The sequence below is a fragment of the Equus przewalskii genome, chromosome 22 (genome assembly GCF_037783145.1).
Source record: "Equus przewalskii isolate Varuska chromosome 22, EquPr2, whole genome shotgun sequence".
NCBI classification, from domain to species: Eukaryota; Metazoa; Chordata; class Mammalia; order Perissodactyla; family Equidae; genus Equus; species Equus przewalskii.
This window is the reverse complement of record NC_091852.1, coordinates 23477177-23494398: the sequence shown is the minus strand read 5'-3', so window position 1 is coordinate 23494398 and position 17222 is coordinate 23477177. Positions and strand designations below refer to the sequence as shown.

General features: G+C 34.4%; 1 protein-coding gene across 9 annotated transcripts in view; it reads left to right on the top strand.

The window, feature by feature from the left end:
• The window catches only part of RFX3 (regulatory factor X3), a 263930-nt gene that overhangs the window by 9364 nt on the left and 237344 nt on the right, over positions 1-17222 (top strand). The window contains exon 1 of one of the 9 annotated variants that reach the window (XM_070590683.1): positions 6995-7082. The exons of the other annotated variants lie outside the window; for them this stretch is intronic. The gene's annotated coding sequence lies outside the window, so the exon portion shown is untranslated. Of the gene's footprint in view, positions 1-6994; positions 7083-17222 lie in introns of those variants that run through there. 9 annotated transcript variants of the gene reach the window in all.

Below are 17222 nucleotides of genomic sequence, written 5' to 3'. Positions count from 1 at the left end.
ATAATAACTATCATCCTTGTAAGTGTATCTGGCCCTCTTCCGTTTCAGTCAGCATAGTTTATCTTAATGTGCAAAACCATTTTAGAAACTCTTTGCTTGTCAGCTGGGTTTCTTTCTTCCATGCTTTAGCTGTGGAGAGGTGAGGGAGGTTGCTGGAGGGAGGCAGGAAGAAGCAGATACATTTAGAAATCATATCCTGTTTCCATTGTTAAATACCAGTACATTGCGTCCTCTACCCAGTTCGTTTTCCTGGACTGTGAAGTTTTGGTGGGCAACGGAACGGGGTTGAGGTGGGGATCGGGGGCACGGGGAGTGGGGAGACAGAATCAACTCAGGTGATCCAGTGTTTCTTCCAGCTCTCATTCCTTTTCTGCTTTAGTATTGTGCAGAGTACATATACTTTGTGAGGATAGGCATCTTATTACTTTTGTCAGTCATTCTTTTTCTCCGCAAGACTGACTTTGTCTGTATATGTCTATCCCTTAGTACGTTAGTGGATGTACAGTAATATCCTTCTGAGGAGCCTATGTTGTGATTTAGTCATGCACAGCTTTAGAAAGGTAGGAATAAAAGAAAGGAGTAGTGAGAAAATCTGGTTCCTGTGCCAGATAATGGAAATGATGCCTTAACTTCTCCTCTCTTCATTTTGCTTTGGGTAGATTTTTTGTGGATATATTTTTTTGCAGTAGAACTTAGGGTTTTCCCCTGCTCCTATTTAGGCTGACATCTTCAAGAACCAAAGGGTATAATCTGTCACATCAGGCTTTCACTGACTGGCATCTGATTATCTCTGATGACAGTCTTGGAGATGAGTTTTAGTGAATTGTCAGCATAAGAGTCATTAATAAAAAAACACATGAAAAGATACTATATTAGTGATCTTAAAATTACCTTTACCATTTTAAATGTACAGTATGTATTTTGATGTGCCACAATGAAAACCTAACATGAAAAATTAATACTTAGACACCATGTAAGGTTAGATTTTGTTTTACAACATGATCCTATTACGTACTTATAAAGGACATTTTTAAACATTTTGTTTAAAGGTCACTTTATATTTTTTGGGTGTACTTATAGTAAGAAAAATTGAGTTTAGCTTAGATGTTATGTTTGTGTATATGTTTGTAGACCTTGAGAAAGTCATATTAATGTACTTTTCACTTGGTGCTTGAGAAATTCTATCAATGCCATGTTTGCTTACTAGTTTTTGCATTATACATGTCTTGTAACCACTCTACTGCTATTTTTTTGAGGCAAAGAAAATTTGGGGAAATGTTTGAAGTTCTTTGAATGACCTTTGAGTGATTTTGGGAACAATTTTTAATAGTGCCTCAGATTATATGATGGCTTTTAGAGGCTACCTTTAGTTACCAAAGGCCATGAATGCTTAAGTTGAATTAAATTATAGTCAAAGACAAAAGTTGTAATTTGTGTCAATTATAGTAGATTAAGGTATTATGCTACTGGGTCAATATTTGATCTGTTCCTTTATTTTTAGGAGTCTGCTGGGTTTTGAAATTTGAAACCTTTGAAATAATGTTGAATGAGTACAGCTGTATAATAGATGTGGATTTATATTTCAGCAAAGGTTTGGTAACCATATGGCTTGGAAGTGACGTGGGATTTTATTTTTGAAATTGGAAGGTGATTTATTTTACTATGTTGATTGGGTTAGACGTGCTTGAGCATTTATTGGTGTTAATGGAAATGCAAGTGACCATGGACTGGAGATGTAGATCAGAGTAATTTGTGAAAGGAGATCATTGTAGTGATCCTCACACTTCGCTCATCTCCAGTCCTGCTGCCTTGATGCACTTTGAAGTAAAAGCTTCTTTCTTGGATAATATAAGCCTCTCTGTTATATTATATTTTTGTTAATTTACATTACTGTCTGAAATTTCCCAAATCTTACAGCACAGTCTTGGGTGGTGCATCATATGTGAGCTTTGAGGTTCCAGCTTACCTTTTGATTTACAGACCTTAGAAAGAATGCCAACAGATGACACCCCATGCCCAGGGCAACTCCCTGATCTGAAGGAATAGGGTACGAATGAGGGTAAATTGGGGCAGGATTGTGTAATTGGAAAAACTAGAGTATGAACAATGCTTAGAACAAGGTAGAAAGAAAGAAGGGTCGTTAGGGACTGTAAAAGAAAGCCAGTTTGCCATATTCAGCAAAGCTGGTAATGTTACCACTACTACTATTAATGTTATTTCTAATATTTGATTCAGAAACATTCTAGGAGAGGCCTAAGAGAAAATTGGATGTATTAGTCTCTAAGATTGTAATTTTATGTTGTTGTCCTTTAGCTTTACTTTTGAATGAGGAATTAAAGGATTTATATCAATGTGTATTTAATGCCAATACTAGTTTGGTTAATTTAGGAATCCCAAAATGACTTAGATTTCTATTGGATTTTAAGGTTTGAAAGAAAAGAGAGCAATGAGGTATTAGATACACAATTGCGTATTCCCAGCTATGTGGGCATATTTTTTAAGGTTTCAAATTGTAGAAGGCTACAAAAGTGACAGAGATGAGATTTGGGAATCAGTAAAGATAAAAAAGAAGTGTAGGAGGAGATATTGAAAATGACGTTAGATGAAATTAGTGGAGAATTTTGAAATAAAGATAAAAATAAGGTAAGATGGGTAAATCAAAGTATGAATGGTAAAATAATTGTTGGATGAATATCACTTTTTTGCCTTACTGTAATTTAACTAATAGAGGAGGCTGAGGAACAGATTGTACTTAAGTTTTTTTATGGACATCACATTTGTGTTTTTATTTGTTGGAAATATTTATAATAAGGCTCTGGGACCTTTGACTATTATTGTATGGGATTTCACTGATAATGTTGTATATAGAAAAGCATTAAGTGGAGATATTGCCTTAGAGCTTCTTGTAATTATTTTATTATTAAAAAGTTATACAATATAATAGCATACAAAATATACAAAATTAGTATATTCAGTTGGGATATCTGACTATCTAATATCTAAAGCAGTTTACATTTGGGAAGCCAGTATATAGTGGAAAACTGAGTACCATAAATGTATATATTCTTAAAACTTTCTTAATTTGGAACTTTTAAAACTTACATTGAGGGGCCTGCTCCGTGGCCGAGTGGTTAAGTTCGTGCACTCTGCTGCGGTGGCCCAGGGTTCGAATCCTGGGCACGGACATGGCACTGCTTGTCAGGCCACGTTGAGGAGGCGTCCCACATCCCACAACTAGAAGGATGTGCAAGTAAGATATACAACTGTGTACAGGGAGGGTTTGGGGAGATAAAAGCAGAAAAAAAAAGAAGATTGGTAACAGTTGTTAGCACAGGTGCCAATCTTTGTGGAAATAAAAACAAAAAACACTTACATTGAAGTAGAGAGAACAGTGTAATGAACCCTCATGTTCCCATCACACAGATTTAACAATTAGTACCTTCTGTTGTTCTTAAAGCTGTGCAATTTGAAATATTTATTTATTTGTTTTTGGTGAGGAAGATTGGCCCTGAGCTAACATCTGTTGCCAGTCTTCCTCTGTTTTGTATGTGGGATACCACCACACAATGGCTTGAGCAGTGCGGTACCTCGGTGCCTGGGATCTGACAGACCCGTGAACCCCAGGCCACTGAAGCAGAGAGTGCGAGCTTAACCACTACACCACCGGGCCAGCCTCGAAATATTTGTTTATTGAAATAAACTTGAATCCTTCTTTATCCTGTTTTGCTCTGAAAAAACTTTAATGTTAAGAACAGACTCAATGTAGACTTGAAGCAATGCTTATATTATGTTTAAGATGAAATATTTAAAAGTGATTGATCTCCATGTTTCTTCTCAAAGCATTTCTAAATCAGGAAGTTTATTCTTAGTTGTTGGTCAAGTCTTTTCTTTAGTAATTTGAGGCTCTTCTACTTGAAATCTGACCTAACGTTTAAAAAGAGAGCAAGCACAAGGACAGCAGCCCATGTTTGCAGGACGCAGGAAAACAACTGTTTGAGTTATACCTCTTAGAGGTGAAATGGTGTTAATCTTTCATACATCATTCTTTTAACTTGTTTTGGGGTAAATTTAGGTGAACTGTTAAGAGCCATTTTGTAAGTTGATAAGGGAAGAGAACCAACTATCTTCTGGAGTATTCCCATCAAACTTAGCTGCTCAGTTACTGAGACATAATAGAATATAAAGGAAGAGATATCCATTGGTAAGAGCTGACGTACTCATAACTTCTGACATCATTCAAAGCAGTTTAATGTTTTCTGATTCACTATCTTCAGGGAATGAGGAGGGTCTCTTAGCTTTTTTATTTGACTATAGTCATGTAGGTATGAAAGCAGCTTATTTTCCAGTGCTATAGCAAAAAAATAATCCATTATTCATGTTGGAAATTATTCTGTAATGAGCAGACTAATATGTATAACAAATGATTAATGGCATTTTAGTAAACAACACAAAGTGTAGACCTAAATTTCTTTATTTAAAAGCTGATGTTTCCTTATTGTTTGAATCTAATTAAATGACTAAGACATGAAGAAGTAAATGTATTACATTAAGTAAGGCCTGCTTTTTTTTGCTTATATAGCTTTGCTAAAGTTCTTTCTGATCAGAAAGATTCCATAGAAATATATATGACTTAAAATATTTTAGCAGTCTTTTAAAATATTTCTACTACAGGGTAACTATCCAGACAGAATAGTAAAGTGATACAAAATTACCAAAGTGATACACTAAATGATCTTATCTCATAACTAAACTACCATTTCTTTTCTCAGAGGGTTACATTTAATTCTTTCTGCCGTTAGGAAATATCTAAGTTAAGTGATACTGTATATTAAATTCTCATATATTTAAACTTTCCGAAAGGAATATATACAAGAGAACACCAGTATTAAACCTTAATTAGCCAAACAGTGTTTGAACAAAACATAAATTTAACCCTGCAAAACAAAAGATCATGGAATATACGTGTTAATTTAAGTAATATTTATGGAAGATTTTGTTATGAATTTAATGTTAATATTAACGTAAACATTATTTGTAATAAGTTTTTCTATGCTTTTAGGTACCTTATACTTAGAATCAAAGTATAATTTTATTTGTTTTTTTATTATTTTACATTCAATATAGTGTCAATAAAAGCACTGGTAATTTTATTCTAGAGTTTAAAAGTTTTTTTAAAAATTTGGCTACCACTGCATTTATGTCATAAGGTATAATTTAAAAACAAACCATTTCCAATGTGAGAGTAATAATATTGGTTTACTTATTCTGTATTGGAGTAACTCCCCAATAGCAAACAACTTAATGTTCTAATTTGGAAGAACACCATGTAAAGAAAAGCTTTATCCAAGAATTGACTTGTATTTTAAAACCTGACCCTGTTTGCATAGCAGCTAAGCTTTAGGGTCTGGAGGTGAAACCTCAAACCTGCTATGATGAGTGTTTTCCTTCCTTGGGGGCTCAGCTTCAGCCTTTCTCCCTGTTTCTGCTTAACTATTCTACTGCGCTATTCTTTTGTCCCTTTACTATGTCTGGCTCTGCACCAAAAGGGGCAGTCAGGGTGCTAGAGTAGAAATTGAAGAGGTGAATAAGTCCTTTACCCGAGTTACCCATGCTTCCAAATGGGGCAAATACATGGGATTCCAGTAGAGACATAATTAGGATGTTTTATTTTACAGTCAGAATTTTTAAGTTGGAACAAACTTTGGAGGTTGTCTAGTTTAACCCCCCTCACTGCCTCCCACTTATTTTAAAGATAAGAAAACAGAGGTTAAGTGACTTGCACAATGATGTGTAACATTTATTAGAGTTGGGGCTGTTGAACCCCAGGCTCCTCACTCCTCCCCGTGTTCTCGTGTTGTATCACAGCTAGTGCAAAATTTTTCTTAAAGGCGAACAACCCAAATGTGTTGCCTTTAGTATTCAGAATACTTACGTATTTTATCTATAAGTTTGAACTATTCTTTCTAGAAAAAACAAATGAAAGTTTTATAATTCTGCATTCAAGTTTGAATAAATATCTTAATTTTTTACCTCCAACTATAATTTTTGGTATGTAGATCATTATTTAATTGCTTTATTTTAGAACGACATAGAAATAAAATTTTAAAATATTTTCCCAAATCATAAATAGGCTGTCTATTTAGGGGGAAATACCATACTTGCTAGATTTTTTAAAAAAGAAAAATATTATACTTTTATTCCTATCATTGGTATTTCCTCTTGCTGGGTGTTAGTGATGTATGTCACAATCAATGTGTTACTTTAAATACTTCTCAGATCTGGCCTGTGCCTCTTTACTTTTTTGATGAGGATAAGGGTGAGTCTAATCATTCTAAAGATTGTTGTAAAAATCCATTGAATTACTAGTTTTAAAATTGAAACTTTGTTCCTCTAGGTCACTCTCTTGTCGAACAAAAGTAAAATACTGGCATCTGACATCCGTGGTACAAGCTGAGGCTTGCCCGGCTGGGCTCTAAAGGTGTTGCAGCACTCTTAAGTAAGAGAGAACCAACAGAATGAGGATGTGAAGGGACTGCCCTTTATTCCGTAGCAACCAGAAGCAATACCAGCAGTCACACTGTCTTATGACTTCTTATTTTCTTAATCTGAATTTTTGGAAGGACATGTTGTTTACTGATTAATAGTATGAGACTGTGGCAGGAATAAGTAATTATCAAGATTTTTGTCTTATTTTTTCCCTCTGTACATCTGTGTGTGTTGTAGAATTAGAAGTAAATCTCTGAGATCAGGCTTGAACTTAGTTTTGGTATCTGTTTTGTGATAAAGATGCACAGTTTGAGCACTATCCCTGCTGATTATTGAAACAATCCATCTAAGAGAGACCAAGAAAATGACAAATAACTGAACTTTCTAGCAGTAACCTGATGCTCCTACCCGCCCCGTTTGTGGTACCGAATCTGAAAGGATACATTTATATAAAACAGGAGTAGGTTTCCAAAGGAGACAGCCGTTTGTCATTTGCTCTTAACAAGGTAAATCCCCATGGACAAACCTTTCTTGTAAAACTGCTCCCTTTGGATTTATCTTCACCTTCAATAAAAAAGGAGATATGATAAACAAAGGTATGATGAAATATTAGTTAGCTCTTGCATTTTTGCCTAGAAGTTCCTCATTCTTAGTCTTTATGATTTTATTTTTTTAATGTAATGCGCTGTTTCACCTGAATTGAGAGACTTGGAACACAATGCATTAAATTGATTTTGCTTTCTATTAATTGAAGAAAAGGTTTTTTTGTGGTTTGGAGGATCTAAATAATTTACTTTAGACTTAACTTTATTCCTGATCTGCCAACATACCTACTGGCCTGTAAAACAGAACAGAAAATACTGATAGGAAGAGAGTATGTAATTCAGATGAAAAGGGAGCGCTGAATACTTGAAATCTTAAACTAAGATTTGAATATAGATATTCAGTTACCAGAGTAACTAAATACTAGACTGCTATATTTGTTGGATATAAAGAGGAAGATTCTGAAACATGGAATGTGTTCTTAATATCTTATGAATTTATAATCTGGATAAGTTTCTACTTAAACTGTTTCTAAATACAGATTAATAGTATCCGCTGAAAAGAAGGTACTTTGGATGTTTTCAAATAGCCCAGAGTTTATGTTTCTGGGTCAGAACCTTTCAGGGTTCCTCATTGCCTATTCATCAGAATCGTTTAAGAAATATTTATTGAGTCCTGCAAAACTGCTATAGTGCTGTTAGGAAGGCTGCAGTCTAGTGTACATTTTCGAACTTATGTTTCACCACTCTGCTTTGTAACTTCTCTTTTCTGGCTAGCCTGGCTTATGATGTTGTATAATTGGTTAAGAGCGTGAACAGCCCTGGGTTTGAATTCCAGCTCTGTTACTGATTAGTAGTTTAACTTTAGGTGGATTACTTAAAGTCTGTGAAATAGAGCTAATAAAAACTACCTTAAATGATTTTTTTTTTAAGATTACATTAGATGACATAGACAAACAGCACTGTGACACGTAAGTGCTTAGTAAATGGCAATTGCTATTACTACCCTGTGGACACCTGAATTCTGCCTTGTCATTTCTTTTCTCTCTAACTTGGTTCTTATCCTTTATTCTGCTTAGAATTGTTTCCCACCCTACTTAAATTCTTCTCTCCTAAAGTTAGATAGTGTAATTCCTAACTTGATGGGTTCACTTCCAATGAATTTCTAATTAACTCTGCTACTGATTGGGAATAGTGATTTGGATTTTTATTTGTTTATTTTTTTGAGGAAGATTAGCCCTGAGCTAACATCTGCTGCCAATCCTTCTCTTTTTGCTGAGGAAGCCTGACCCTGAGCTAACATCCGTGCCCATCCTCCTCTGCTTTATATGTGGGACGCCTACCACAGCATGGCTTGCCAAGCGGCACCATGTCCGCACCTGGGATCCAAACTGGCAAACCCCAGGCCGCCGAAGTGGAACGTGCGAATTTAACCGCTGTGCCACCAGGCCGGCCCCCGTGATTTAGATTTTTGCTTGTAAATGTTTGACCTTTCCAAATTGTTTGTAAGGATCTTGAGGGCAGAAGACTAAATATATTTTGAACTTGGTGCAAAACTCAGTGTCCTTTCTTGGTAGAAGGAATCAACGATTAATTATTTTTAAGCCTCTGATCATTTATCTTTGTCTCTAAACAAATTATAGAAAACACATTTAACCATTTTATAATTTTGTCTAGCCTGATTTTGTAATGACCATTAGAGCAATGCAGTTCTATTATTCCAAATGGATTTATTTTCTTCCAGTTTTTAAAATGGATTTAATGGCTATGAATTCTGAATTTTGGGTATTTCTTCAAATATAGCATCATCTAGCAGGCAATAGATTTGGGCTGACCTTAATCAAGCTCTCTTTTCCTCTTACCTTTTCAAATGACATTTTGTTACCTAACTCTGTTTGTATATATGTATATGTATACGTGTGTATGAAATTCTAGACTTGCCTGGGATTTCCTTAGTGTCTGACATGACTAATTCCTTAGTTTCAAAGTTGGAGAGTGCCTTTTATGATCCAGTACCTTCTTCCTATTTTCTGGTTGTGCCCGAGGAGTGGGAATTTCTAATGCTGCTTAAAATGGGAGAGACATGGGGGCCGTTATGAGAACTTTGCTTTTTGGGGGACTACTTTGAATACCCCGAACCTCTTGAGTTTCACCTTCTGCTGCCTAACTTCACTATTCCTGTTGGGATGTCAAAAGTATAGAATTGGTCCTTGAGTTCCAGGCTTACAGCAAGGCAAGTGGTGGTATCAGAATGGAATTCTTACAGTAGTAGGATCTGTGGTTGTGTTTGTGATATTCCACTAAGGGTCGCTCAGTGGAAAGATAGGGTTATCTGTTTTGGTGTCTGCTACCGAGCCTTTCTCCTAGAAAACCTTTGTTTTTTTTGTGTGGTAAAATATAAATCCATCCACCCGTCTTCTTTTTTGTTTTTTGTTTGTTTTTTTGCAGGGAATGAGTAGCCCTGAGCTAACATCTGTTGCCAGTCTTCCTCTTGTTTTCCCCTCCCCAGAGCCCCAGTGCATGGTTGTATATGCTAGTTGTTAGTTGTTCTAGTTCTTCTATGTGAGCTGCTGCCACAGCATGGCAACTGACAGACAGGTGGCATGTTTCCATGAACGGGAAATGAACCTGGTCCACTGAAGCAGTGAGAGCTGAACTTTAACCAATAGGCCATCAGGGCTGGCTTATGCACCTGTGTTTTTAATCAGTGTATTTTCATTTTGTACCATCTCTTGAGGTGATGAGTTTGGTGAATTTACTACTAGTTGTGAAGTCATCTTAATCTCTCTCCAGGCTCAGGGGTTCCCTTCAATTTCTAGAATCAGTTTAGGTGTACAAGCTCATTTTTGCTTTTTATGTTCATCCATGTATTTGTTGAGCAAATATTGGTACATACAATATGGGCTGAGCAGTGAACGGCCGTGGAGGATACAGCAGTGAACAAGGCTGATCGGGCCTCTGCCCTGGAGGAGCTTACATTCAAGCCATTGGGGATGATGGAGAGAGAAAACAAATGAGTATTGTAAGATATGGTTATAAATGCTATGGAGAAAAAGAAAGAAAGAGGGAGAATAGAGAGGGCTGGTGATGAGAATGGAGGAAGTTGCAGTTTTAAATAGGAAGATTGGGAAGACCTTAGAGAGAAGGTGACATTTGAACAAGGTCTGACAGAGATAAATTTTGTATATTTCTTCAAATGTGGCTTTATATATTTAAAATATTGATACCTTCATTGATGCTAGCCTTCCTTCTCTACTAAAGAGTCCTAATTGTTTACATCTCTCCTTACATGGTACTTTTCTTTCTGCTTTCTTTGCTGCCTTTCATCATTTTTACATACCTTTTCCTGAATGTTCAACCTTTTCATTTATATATTATTTCAAGATATATTCACTGAAACTATGGTTTTCTGTAAGGAAACAAGCAGATTAAGAGACTCTTTTAAAAACTGCTTTTAATTTTTTCTTTTTTTCTGTGAGGAAGATTGGCCCTGAGCTAACATTTGTTGCCAATCTTCCTCTTTTTGCTTGAGGAAGATTGTTGCTGAGCTAACATTTGTGCCAATTTTCCTCTAATTTTATATGAGATCCCACCACAGCATGGCTTGACGAGTGGTGCTAGGTCTGTTCTCAGGATCCAAATCTGTGAACCGTGGGCGTCTGAAGTGGAGCATACAGGCTCAACTACTATGCCACTGGGCTGACCCCTAACTTTTTCGTTTTGAAGGGGGAGAGATGGAGAGAGAAAACAAATGAGTATTGTAAGATATGGTTATAAATGCTATGGAGAAAAAGAAAGAAAGAGGGAGAATAGAGAGGGTTGATGATGAGAATGGAGGAAGTTGCAGTTTTAAATAGGAAGATTGGAAAGACCTTAGAGTCTCGGGGAATTTTTAATTCCCCGAGTTCACCCTACCTGCTTCCAAGTTGGAGATTCTTCTGAAATACATGTAACTATCAGTGAAATATATCCTAAACAATTGGAAAGAATGGTTACATGAAATATTAAGAATAAAAATCCCAATTAAGAAAATACAAACTAGAATTAGCTGGACTGCTAGTTGGTTGTTTATATCCTAGGTTTGCTTATATGGCTTATTTCAACTGGAGAAAGAATCTTTGCATATGATGACTTCTATGATCAAAATGCTCTGCAGTGTCTTGGAAGATATGAAACTAGAATGTCATTGTTTATATAACATAGCTATCTGTCATTATCTAGTTATCTTTAATCTGGGCTTTATGAATTGAATTTATTTGTAAAATTTTGTTTATGCAAAAAAGACATAAATGAGAAGTTATATAGATAAATAAAAGTCACTAATGGAGGCAAATTGTCCTGAATTCTGTTATTTTGACAAATAGATTGTCATGCTGATATTTTTAGAATGCGATTTTCAGTGTACTAATGTCAAAATCGTATTTTCCTTTTCAGTTCAGTGTCAGATATTCAGCATTATGTGCCTGTCATCCGTTATGAAATGTACAGTTTGACAGTGTATGAGGCTATTGTGTTATATTGGAATTCTTCAAAAATGGTACAAGATATATATATAATATGTGTGTATTTTTTTTAACATATTTAAGTTAAGAAAGTAGAAATTGCTATGAAACTTTAAACAAACAAAAACTACCTTTCGCTGTTCGAACTTATATAATTATATAAATAATATTTATTTCTAATCCAAATTTCCATCCTTAAAGGCTGGCTAAATGATTATACTTGCAGAAATACCCGGGCATTTGTGTCTTAAGTAAGTCAGAGGTGCCCACATTTTAGCAACCTGTAGGCCAGAGTTTATTGAACTTGGGCACCTGACATTTCTGCCATCAAAAATATAAATAAATGAAACATTAGACAATGTTTGATTGAACAATGAAACAAAAAAAAGTTTGAGCTATGAAAGACTTTGGAGAGCAAGCCTACTCTTTTCTTTTTTCCCCTTTTTTATTAAGGAAAAATTTAAACATGCACAAAAATAGAACAGTATGATGAAATAATGAAATGAATTCCCATGTATCCATCACTGTGCTTTAATAGTTACAACTTGTGGTTAATCTTGTTTTAGCTATACCTCTTCACTCCCGGCCTGCCCCATTGTTATTCCCCTCACTTTTTACGTATGGAAAGAGACCCAACACAGCTGAGTTAGGCTCAGCGCTCTGATTCCCAGTCCATTGCTCTGCTTTGCCATGCTGTGTAGTCTCCTCCGTGGATGGAGGGATGGATGAAAAGAAAATCATGAAAAGAATAAAGGTTAGTTTCCAAACAAGTATCATTTAAGATTTTGAAGTGTGAACGTTCAGTATTTCTGGTCTAAGATTTTGAGTTGGAATTAAATATAATCTTCCAAATTTAGTATAGACTCCATAAAGACAATTTGCTAGTGCTCTGTAATTTTTACCTCTTTATTGAGATACTTTGTTTCTTCTATGTTTTCTAAAGATTTTCTGTCTATTTGCTTTCACAAAAAATCATGAAATATATATCTTTGAGTTTTTTGGCATTTATAATGTGATGAAACTGAAATTGTCCTTCAGATTTATAGAATGTATTTCAAGATGTCTTTTTCAGTACCCTCAGTTCTGCATTTTAAAAGTCCGATTATACAGTACCTTTATTTTCAGTTGACTTAATACCTTTTTTCAAGTTTTCAAATGTTTAAAAGTGACTAGTAGTAGTAGTTAAAAAGTGAAAGTGGTGTGAGAAGTTTTAAAATATGTTTTTAGCTGATATCACTCTTCTAATCAGGTGTTTGTGTCACATTCCTTTTATAAATTTTAGTATTAGAAAACTCTTCTTCCTTTGTACATCAACATCCTTTTGACCTTGACTAAACAAATTGTAGAAATAATTTGAAAAAACATATCTTGGGAAATACTCTGTCAGCAGGAAGGAGAAATAATGTTATATTTATGACTCTGGTAATGATTTCTTTTCTCTTTATAATTGGTAAGCTATGACTACTAAAAAGAATTCTAACCTGTAAGTCATTGGTTACCAACCCTAATTATGTGATTTATCAGAGAACCTGCAATTCTTGATAAAAAGGTTATGAAATTAAAAAAAATCAGAATTCAGTTCTATTCAGCAACATTTATTGAGGATCTTTGATTTTTTTTTTAGGAAGATGTGTATGTGGAAATGAATCAAATATGATAGGGTGTTGTAAATCCAAGAAAACTAGAATGTGCAAAAAAGAGGGTTAATTCTATGGGGATGAATGCATTATTCTCTAAAGCTACATACTCCTATTGGTTTTTTTAAGGATGCCACACTTTATAATTATTGCAGGTTTGTAACAAACAACAGAAGGCTCTTTCCAGCAACACTTCCATTATAAGATTTCTGTCCTCATTTAAAAAATTTTTATTCTTTACTTTGCTCCGTTGCCTTTTAGTTAATAGTGCCTGACAGGATCCTAAGTATTAATGTAGCCAGTTTAGAACTTGGGTTTTTTCAGAGCAGATTCTTGCAGTATTATTTACTCCACTTGACTAGTAATTGACCAGCTATTGAATAACTGCTTTAAAAGTTAACACATTTCCTAACACATGCCCTGTAAATGCTATGCTCATAAGCAGAATCTGACTTTAATAACTTTATTGACTACTGCGTGTGTGTAATGTGTAGTGTATGTGTTTTAATGTTTTGTTGTTGTTTGGAAAAAAATCAATTTTCATTACTTTTAGAAAGATTTTCATATGTTAAATCCTGCAGCTTTAGAATTAAGTTAAATTTTTCTTATCCTAAATGAGAATTGAAAAGTATTCAAATTACTTCATTATAAAATTAAGTTGAATCTTCAAGTTACTGATCACTTGGGTTTTACATCATAAATGTTACTGATATCACTGCATCTTTTAAGAATGTTTTCTTTTTTGAGTTGTTGCATGCCTTCTTAAGTAAGGATGGATCAAGGAAAACAAAATTATTAAATATAAAATTTTTGTATTTTCCCTTTTTTCCTCATCTATAAAATGAATCAAGTTTCTTTCTGCAAGTTTTCTTTCAATTATTCTCTTTCCAGCACATTCTTGTCTCTCTTTATCATCCTTTATGTCCCTTTTTCTCCCATTTGCTCTGTTCTCTGCTTGGCTTATAGGCTGTTTCAGTTCTAACCCGTCTTAGTCAACCAATTCTCTTCCTGCCTCAATCTCAGTTCTTTGGTCAGATGTTGCCTTTGCCCCTCTCAGCCTGCTTCAGCTCTCCTTTATCATTGGATTCTTTGTTGTTCTTTTTTGGATAGTTGTTTCACATTCCTCCGCTTTTTCTTGGTACTTTTAGAGAAATAGTTAATTTCCTTTACTCTGCTTCCTATGGTGTGTACTGAGAAGAAAAGGTAAAACAACCATTGAAGGACAGATATACATGGCTCTTTAAAAAAGAATAATGTAGTTTAGTTGACAGATTATTTTCAAAAAGTGCTCCCAGCTCAGAGTAGTTAGATAAAAGGGTTAAATGTTACCATGAATGTAGATAAAATGTTGCCTGGCTTTTTAAAAAAAATGTATTTTTAACTTTCAGAAGTTGAAGGCAGTATTAGTATAGCCAAAATATCCTTGGAAAATTCTGGATAAATTTTCATTGTTAAGATGATTGTTGTAAAATCCTATTTTTGGTTATCTGTATGGTCTTTGGTATTTTATGATAGATCAACTTCATCTTTTTGCTTCAAATACTTTATGAAAAAGACCTGTCATACATAAGTACATAAAAGTCAATACAATTTCTTCTTTTAAAGAAGATAGAAATCCTCTCTCATCCTCTGGCCCTTTGTAAATTCTGTCTCATGCACTTTGTTTAGCAGTATTTTATTGATAGACTCTACTATCTTTCTCCTCTGTTCTCAGTTACATTCAAGCAATGCTATCTAATTATAGTGAATTTATGTGAATAACTTATTGAGTGTTAATCTTTAAAGTTATAGAATATGCATTTGATAGGATAGAATAGATTTTAGAATTAATATAAAATCATTACTGACCAAAAGGGATGAAAAGAAAAAGAAAAAATGATCTTTCTTTTAATAAAATGAAATTAAGAATTTCTTCAGTTTCTCCGTGATTTTTTGGGAGGGAATGGGAAAGGTGCTTTTTAGTTTTGCATACTTCATGACTTCTGGGTTCCTAGGTTTAATTTATTTTTTTTATTATTGGAGTTTATATAAGTGCAATAGTTTTATTTTTTTCATCAAAGTTGAAGGTACTTAGTTTCAGGGAAAAAAATAAAAGTACTTTCTCAGCTCATTTATATCCATTATAACCTTTTAGGGGACTATATGGAAATAAAAACTTGGAGATGGTAGGTGGTATAATTGAAATGTAGATCATAATCTGTTCTTTGTTTGTTTTACCAAATTAGTTAGGGATTCTGAGGATACATTTTGAATATTTGTGTATGTTTAGCATTTTGTCCCTTTGTTAGAAATCTCTCAGTGTGACTTGTTTTTAATAGGATGTGTCTTGAATTGTGGGCCAATCACTCTTGAAAAGTATTAAGCCCTTTAAACACACTGGTCAGACCCATAGAGGGAAGCCTACAGGTTTATTAGCACTCCTTAGCGTGAAAGCACAGCATACCCTTCTAGGTTGCACAGCAACAGACTCCTAGCAACCATAATAGATTGAATTTCTAAGACTGACCAGGCCGGATGTAATAATAAAGCAAGAGGTACAAACAGTTGTCATGGTTTTCTTTTCACAGTAAGCTAGTTTGATTTGGGGAAGCTTAGGCTTTCAAAAAATGGGCAAACTTCTTATAAAACTACTACTGTTTGTGCACAGGACTTCTGGTATTAATAGTACCAAATTTAAAAATGGATCATAAAAAACCATAGCTACTGGTTAAAAAAAATAATATGCTCAAAATAAAACAACAAAAAGGTAAAAGGATTATTATGTAAAGAAGTTTTCAGGGGATTAGTTTTTTTTAGAGACTTATCATAAACTTAAAATTGAACTGTAGCAAAATAATCATAACAAGTGTGCTTCTTAAAAATAAAAATATTTTTGCTTTCTCTTTTTTTTGGATCTTCTATTTAATTTTGCAGCAACTTGTAGTTTTGTGTGTGCAATTTAAGTGGCTGTGCATATAAAACTAATGCTTATAGTAAACTTTGAAAATTTATCCAAGACAAGATGCTATTTGAACTCTATATGAACAATGTTTTTTGAAATTATGACCTAATAACTAATGGAGCAGAGAATTTATTGAAGAAGAAAGAATAAAGTAGTAAAATGTGCAGTCCTCCACAGTGACAGTGAAAGTGTCTGCGATTTTCCTGAAGGTGTAATATTGTGCTAGAACTTTTTCAGCATTTCTCCTGTGTATCCTCTGTATGTGTTTGCTACGTAGCTGTGAAAAAGAGATTAATTCAGATACATTCACACCCTGAAACAGGATGCCTCCATCAAAAGAAACGGATCCTCATATAGCTGCTGGAGTTGGGAGTGGAACTACAGCCTTTGACAGCAACAAGCTGTAAATATACACACATGCTAATACCCTTGATTTGTTCATCTTTTGTGTCAGCATTTGGAAAAGATTGTTAAAGTGGCAGTTATAGTAAAGACTGGCAATTACATTAAAGAGCAGAAATTAGGTATTTGTGACCTATTATATTTCATTAAAAAGACTTCCTTATTAAAATGGCACCGCTTAGTCTGATTACTTGACAGTTACCCTAAACAGATTAGAAAATACACAGCTTTAGCTGAGGTAAAATCAACATCTTAAGCAAGCACATGGCATAGAACAAGTAAATGGTATAAAATAAACCATTTTTTTTAACAATAAATTTACTTTAGGTAGAGATGTTAGTGATTAAGTGGCATGCTCTTTTGCATGTCTATGGTAATGGCTTACCCAAAGTGGCATTTTTCCATTGAGATATTTTTAATACACCCACCTAATATTATACTAGCTTCCTACTAGAGGATCTTATTATGAGGCGTCATAGATCCAGGGATCAGCATGGCATCACCAGAGAAACTTTTTCCTGCTCACTGATGAATTATTATCCCAATTCAGTGTAAATGCTACCTTTATGAGGCAGAACTTGAACTTTTGGAAGTTTTATCACTAGATTATCAATTTATGAAATATTTTTAGTGTTCTTTATCTTTTAATAATACGATAGAGCCACGATGAGTTTAATACTTGAATTTAAGCATCACTTTAACAACATTGAAT